Source organism: Helianthus annuus, chromosome 17 (genome assembly GCF_002127325.2).
Source record: "Helianthus annuus cultivar XRQ/B chromosome 17, HanXRQr2.0-SUNRISE, whole genome shotgun sequence".
In the NCBI taxonomy this organism is placed as follows: Eukaryota; Viridiplantae; Streptophyta; class Magnoliopsida; order Asterales; family Asteraceae; genus Helianthus; species Helianthus annuus.
Window position 1 is genome coordinate 49,697,763 of NC_035449.2, and position 7,677 is coordinate 49,705,439.

Sequence of the window (7,677 nt, forward strand, 5' to 3'; positions counted from 1 at the left end):
TAATAGTATAATAGATTCGAAAAGCGTTTACGCATAACCAACATGTAACATGTAGCAAAGTGAAGCATGTAGGTTATCGACAATGAAATATGCACAGACGTGATTGCGAGTTGTAGAATGCGCAACACATATCACCACTGTGACATGTGATGAAAGCCCTTAACAACCCCTATCCACGACAGGTGCTGGGTCCTAACTATAGTACTATCGTTGTTAAGGTGTCAGGCCACAATCACTGTTTAAACATAACATACAAGCATTCATCGAGTAACACGTATAACATGCAGTAGAGGTCAGCGTATAAAAGTGTTACGTTGTTTGATCAATGTGATTTAGAATAAGTAACGTAAGTAACACCCAAAAGTGCGTAAAGCAAAAAGGGATCGAGTATACTCACAGATAGCATTTAACAAGTAAACACTCTCTTGGATTGAAGGGAGCGCTGAGAGATTAGCCTGAACAGTTAACGATAGCATAAGCATAAGCATAAGCGAAGAACGACGCGTAAAACGATGCAAGTGAAACAAGCGACGAAGGGTCATCCGATCGGATGGCCATTCGGTCGGATTCCACTCGTTTGGGATGGATGTGTTTGTGTATGATGGCTTTGAAGTTTTCGTTGTAGCATTTTGAAAACAGAGAAGTATCTCTACCTTTCAGGTCGTTCGATCGAACGGTCGTTCGATCTGACAGCGATCCGTTCGGCGAGACATTTCTCAGAGAACAAGTTCACAGCAGGATTGTTATTCGATAGGATGGTCTACCGATCGGATGGCAATCCGTTAGAAACTGACGATTTTTGAAAATTATGAAAATGTGTAAGTGTTGAACCATAAGTCAATCCCATCGGATTGTCGTTCGATCGGATGGCAATCCGATCGGACGACAATCCGTTTGGGTGACTGGTTCGTTTTGAAACTCGCTAAGTTTGAAAGGTTTTGCGGTTTGACCGAGACGGTATGATAACGTGTTAAACAACAGGAACTCCACCAAGTCCAGGCCATCTGATCGGATGGGAATCACCCCAGTCCGATCAGTTGACTGTTCGTGACAGTTGTTCATGTTCAACCCAGAATTGCTCATCTCATTGATAGGATTCAGATCTCAAACCGACGCATCACTAGAGATGAGTGGAAGGCCTGAATGAGCTCCGATTCTATCGGTTTTGAGCTATTGAATGTAAAAGAATGAGAAAACTTGTGAATATTTCTTTCAACTCTTTTATCCTTTTGAAAATGTTTAGATCTGTGCGAAATCAGTGTTTAAACATGTTGAAATCCTTCATATCTGAGTTGTTCTTGGTGGAATGAAGCCAAATCTGGAAGTTCATAAGAACTCCATGATGACATCATCCTAGAACACCTCAAATCCCCTGATTTCACGGTTAAAAGTAAAGATTCAAAGGTGAAAATGATGAAGAAGTGCGTGTAGATCATAGAAGTACAAGATTTGGGGAAGAAACTTACAAGAATCGCAAGAAATCGAAGGAAAAGTGGGCTTGAGTATGCTGGTCGAATGAGGGAGCTGTCAAATCACTGTTGGTGATGTGATAGGGGTATTTATAGGTTGCCAAAAGAGGAAAGGGGAGCACTAGTGTTAGATCGGGTGGCACATCGACCGGATGGCCATCCGATCGGATGGTCATCCGTACGGATGACCATTCGATCGAATGGTCATTCGATCGATTGGCTCCGGTGAGTTGCGTTTCGATGTTTCGTTTTGCGTGACGAATGTTGCGATGCGGTTAAGCGAGTGCCGATGCGATAGCTTAGTAATAGTTACACAATTACTATATCTAACATACAATCATCATAAGTGTCTTGCGTTTAGCGTTTGTGATTAGATTGCGATGCGATAGAGTTGCGATTGCGTTTCGATTAATCACCACAAAACATAAATAAACAAGCACAAGTAACACATAAATAGCACACACACGTAAAACAATATCCAGAATGCATAATTCGAGTTACGACATGATAGCGATGCGATTGGCGATAAAGCGATTAACATGTGATTAAACCTCGATTGTTAACAGGTACTCCACATAATACAACTAAAGTTAATAAAATAAAAGATTCGATTAGAAGTCAAAGTGTACAATCAATAGTTAAGCAAGGAGTGACAGATCGCAATTAGCAATCTTTTCTTCCTTAGACTTTGACTTGTACTTTGACTTTCAAAACACAGGGTGTTACACTTGGTCCTTGACTTGTAAGTCGAAGCTTCTGCGAAAATTCCAGCAAACTTCAATCCATAATCTTCAATCACATTCTACAATTTTAGGTGATTCCGTAATCCTACAAGAGCCATCCAATGCGACAGTGCGGCCGCAACTGGTTGCGGCGGATTGTAATGTAACACTCGATCCCATTATTACCAAATATCTTACATATTCGGGGGATTTGGTCTTGGTTTTTTTTATATAAAACAAATAACTAGTGAACCTGGGTTAACTGATAACCCAGACGAACCGACATAACGAATTAATAATCTTAATTTAAAATTTAGAGATATTAAAGTTTAAAACTCAAAAACTTTGTCGTGCATGATCATGCTTCATCTTTCTCGTAAACGTCTCCAAAGAGATAGCGGTTTAACGGTGTTCAGTTCTTCGTATGCTTGGTCGTCCATCCAGTTCACGCCTTTGTAAAAGCCTAACATAAACACTAAACAATTAGTGTTTGAGTTAAACGGTCAAATGCAACTAAAACAATACATAAAAACGATTTTATTCTTTAGAGGTGTCACAACCCCCGACCACATCCTGGACGGGAGCCGTGAACAGTCAAGTGGTACCGGTGGTTATTTTGAAATTATTGCAACGGAAAATTTCATCAGGACTGTGAGTTAGGAAAAATACCAGAGTTTAGAAACATCGGATTTTATTTATTAAACAGATGAGGATAAGACTCATGTTTTACAAAAGTAGCTTTTAATAAGGGATAAACCCAATTACATAAAACAACGTTTCTTAATTTAATTGATAAAATAAGCCACTTCTTTAAGCCTTTTGGTGCCGTATCACAACTCATATTCTTATCTATTGTAATCACCTGAAACGCGTTTAAAAACATTTTATCAGCAGGAAATACTGGTGAGTTCATTCATTTGTATAAAAAGACACAATGGCATAATTTACAGCATTAAGAGTTTTTACATTTGTTTATATCTTTCAATTACTCAAATCATATTTGTCTTGGTGGCAGTTCCTGTGACTGTGGTCATATTACTATTGGCTAACTCTTTGTCCAAATAGTAATGCTGGACTAGTAGTGTATACAAAACCCCACATACCGGCAGTAATTTCAGAATACAAAGACTTAATCACTGTAAGTATAACTGAAAAACATTTAGGGTTTTGAAAGCATTTGATAAAAAGAGAATGACTCACTTTGCAGAATTAGAGTTTTGATTTAACAGGCCTCCAGATCCTAAGCCTCTTGATTAACAGTAGGTTTATAGCTCCAAGTCTTCTGATAATTAAGCATCTACTTTATCAGTGAATTTAAGCCTTCTGATTCTAACCCCTAATTTCACAGAATGTGATCCATATTAGTGTATTAACTCAACTCAAACTTTGACGATAATCACGAGAACCAAACCCCAACGTAGTTAACAAAGTATAGCCTTATTCAGGTAGCACTTTGGCATCCGTTGATTGGGTTTCAGATCGATCGGACAGGGTATCGTTTCAGTGATTAGGCTTTATTACATGCATATACAGAGAAACAAAGATACAGGAGTTTACATAAATCGATTTGAATCGAAATGACGAGTTTGAGCGGTCCAGGACCTGCCCTTTATATAGCCAGGCCGACCCTTCCTGCGCGTCGCGGGTGGAGACATGGTATCTTCCGCGTGTCATCTGGGCGTTCGGCCTGTCATAGATCTGCCACGTGTCCTAGGTAGGTTGGACACGTGTCGAGCCATGGTAACACGTGTCCTCGGCCACCTTTTTCGCCCAATCATGCGTTTTTCTCGATTTTCATGCCGGTTCTTATCGCGTATGCTCGTGTCTCGATCCTAAATAGTTCGGTTTTTAATTGTGAGTCTAATAAGGGTACTTTTTTGCGGGTTGGTTCATTAACCGTCAAGTTTTCTTAACCGCTAAGTTTTCTGATTGAATATACAAGTTTCGTCGCACGCACTTCTGGTTTTGATTATGGGTTGTCGTCGGGAATATTTTTTAGGGTTGTTACAAGAGGTTTATTCCTCTACAATCTAATTTAGTTTAGACCCAATTTATTGTTTAGAGTTTTATTCCTCTATAATCCAATTCGGTCCAGGCCTAATTTATTATTTAGAGGTATATTCCTCTACACAACTACAACCCACTACCCGGGCCCATATTCCTTGAGATTTTCGCTCCTACTATTCAGTTTAGGATTATTACTTAACCGGTCCGTTAGAAGGCATCATACACTTAGTTCGTACCTCCTACTTTCTTATCAACGTTCTCATTGTTTCTACTAACCACAACTCAAATTATGGTTGGTTACTTTAGAGGAACCTTAACTTTTCATTATAATCTTCCGGTATGGTGCTTTACCCAAATCGACCCGTTTTGAGACTAAATCCTTTTAGTTCAAGTCTCTAATTTTTAGTTATTGAAAGGATCAACTCGATCTAAGGATTCCTTATCAAATCTACCATTGGAGGTATTTTACCCAAAACCCATTGTTCGAGGGTGTTTTAGTCAAATTTAAGCTCTTTTTCCAAACCAGAGAACTTTTAAAAGTTAGATGAAAACTAGCGGCACTTTTAACTCGTTATCCCATCTAGATTTATTATGTCCCTAAGGACATAAAGGTTTCCAATGGTTTAGTAGTTTAAAACCCATTTAGTAGTAATTTCACATCATAGATATGTTATTGGCTCTAAAGGTCGTTTTACCCAAATACTAGATATATCTCATTTGAGTTAATCTATTTGCCACATCTGGCCCAACCACATTTCGTCGGGCCCTAATCCCTTATCGAAAGTATAATCCTTTACATATACCTGTCGCAGGTCAAAGCGATGACCCGTTATCAATAAATTAAGATTCTATTCGCTAATTCATGGCAATGCATGCCCATATATTACACTTACCTGTAAGTATAAACTTAACAAACAAAACATTAAATATAAATTCCAAATGGTGATAACATCACCGTTTGACCCGGTTGTCCATTTGACCCATTCATAGATTTCCTTTTTAGCGTTTCGACTAACCATGCATTGTTTATTGCTAAAAGGTGCATCCTTACCATCTTACCCATTTGACCCGTTATGGTTTACACCATAGGGCCCTATTTCAAAAATTCGTTGGTTTACCACCAAAATATGGTTACTTACCATTTTACTCGTTCGACCCGTATAGGTTTGCGCAAGGTCTTATTATAAAAATTCATTGATTTATCGCCAAAACGTAGTCTTGTCGTAACATGATCCATTTTGACCTGTTTCATGATTTACACCATAGGGTCTCGTCTTAACAAACTTGTATTTATCACAACATTAGTTCATTTTAATTTGACTCGTTTTGACCCATTTCATGGTTTACACCTGTAATAACCCGTGTTTTGGAAAATCAAAGTACAAGTCAAAGGAAGAAAAGATTGCTAATTGCGATCTGTCACTCCTTGCTTAACAATGGATTGTACACTTTGACTTGTAATCGAATCTTTTATTTTATAAACTTTAGTTGTATTATGTGGAGTATCTATTAATAATCGAGGTTTAATCGCATGTTTTATCGCTAATCGCATCGCTATCGCATCACAACTCGACTTATGCGTTCTGGATATTGTTTTCGTGTGTGCTATTTATGTGTTACTTGCGCATGTTTATTTATGTTTTGTGGTGATTATTCAAAAACGCAATCGCGATTCTATCGCAATGCAATCTAATCGCAAACGCTAAACGTAAGTTAATTATGATGATTGTATATTAGATATAGTAATTGTGTAACTATTATAAATCTATCGCATCAATGCTCGCTTAAACACATCGCAACGCTCAACACGCAAAACGAAACGCTGAAATCCAACTCGCCGGCTCACTCGATCGAATGACCATTCGATCGAATGGTCATCCGAATGGATGACCGTCGGATCGAATGGCCATCCGATCGATGTGCCTTCCGATCTGACATCTATGCGCACTTTCCTCTTTTAGCAACCTATAAATACCCCTATCACATCACCAAAGAGATGTGACATCTCTCTCTCGTTCGACCAGCGTTCCAGCCCACTTTTCTCTTGATTTCTCGCGATTCTTGTAAGTTTTCAACTCAAACCTTGTACTTCTATGATCTACACACACTTCTTTGTCATTTTCACCTTTGAATCTTAACTCTTAACCGTGAAATCAGCGGATTTGAGGTGTTCTAGGGTGATGTCATCATGGAGTTCTTATGAACTTCAAGTTTTGACCTCATTCCACCAAGAGCAACTCAGATCTGAAGGATTTCCGCATGATTAAACATTGCTTTCGCATAGATCCAAACATTTTCAAAGTTAAAAGGATTGAAAGATACTTTTCCAACTTTCTTTCAACTCTTTTACACTCAATGCTCTCAAAACCGATAGAATCGGAGCTCGTTCGGGCCTTCTACTCATTTCTTAGTGAAGAGTCGGTCTGAGATCAGATTTCTATCAAAGAAGACAACCGATTACGGATTGAACATGAACAACCGTCAAGAACAGTTAACTGATCAGATTAGGGTGATTCCTGTTCGATCGGATGACTTGGGATTTGACGAGGTTTCGTTGTTTAGTACGTTGTCATACCGTCTCAAGCAACCGCGAAACTTATCAAAATAATCTAGTTCAAAACGATCAGATTCGCCGGGACGGATTACCGTCCGATCGAATGGCACTTGGTCTTCAACACTTAACATTTATATAAATTTCAAAGATCATTAGTTTCTAACGGATTGCCATTCGATCGGTAGACCATCCGATCGAAGGATAATCCTGCTGTGAACTTGTTCTCTGAGAAACGCCTCGCCGGACGGATCGCCATCCGATCGAACGGCCGTTCGACCGGACGACCTGAAAGGTAGAGATACTTCTCTGTTTTCAAAATGCTACAACGAAAACTTCAAAGCCATCATACACAAACACACCCTTCCCAAACAAGTGTCAATCCGACCGAATGGCCATCCGAACGGATTGACATCTGATCGAAGGACCATCCGTTCGGATTGCCATCTGAACGGATTACCATTTGTCACTTGGTTCACTTTTCATTGTTTTACGCGCCGTTCTTCACTTATGCCGTCGTTAACTGTTCAGGCTAATCTCTCTCAGCGCTCCCTTCAATCCAAGAGAGTGTTTACTTGTTAAATCCTATCTGTGAGTATACTCGATCCCTTTTTTTTGCTCTACGCACTTTTGGGTGTTACATACGTTACTTATTTTAAATCAAATCGGTCATACAACGCAACACTTTATACGCTGACCTCTATTGCATGTTATACGTGTTACTCAATGAATGCTTGTATGTTATGTTTACACAGTGATTGTTGCCTGACGCCTTAGCAATGATAGTACTATAGTTTGGACTCAGCACATGTCGTGGACAGGGGTTGTTAAGGTTATTTCTTTACATGTCATAGTGGTGATATGTGTTGCGCATTCTATAACTCGTAGTCATGTCTGTGCATATTTCATTGTCGATAACCTGCATGCT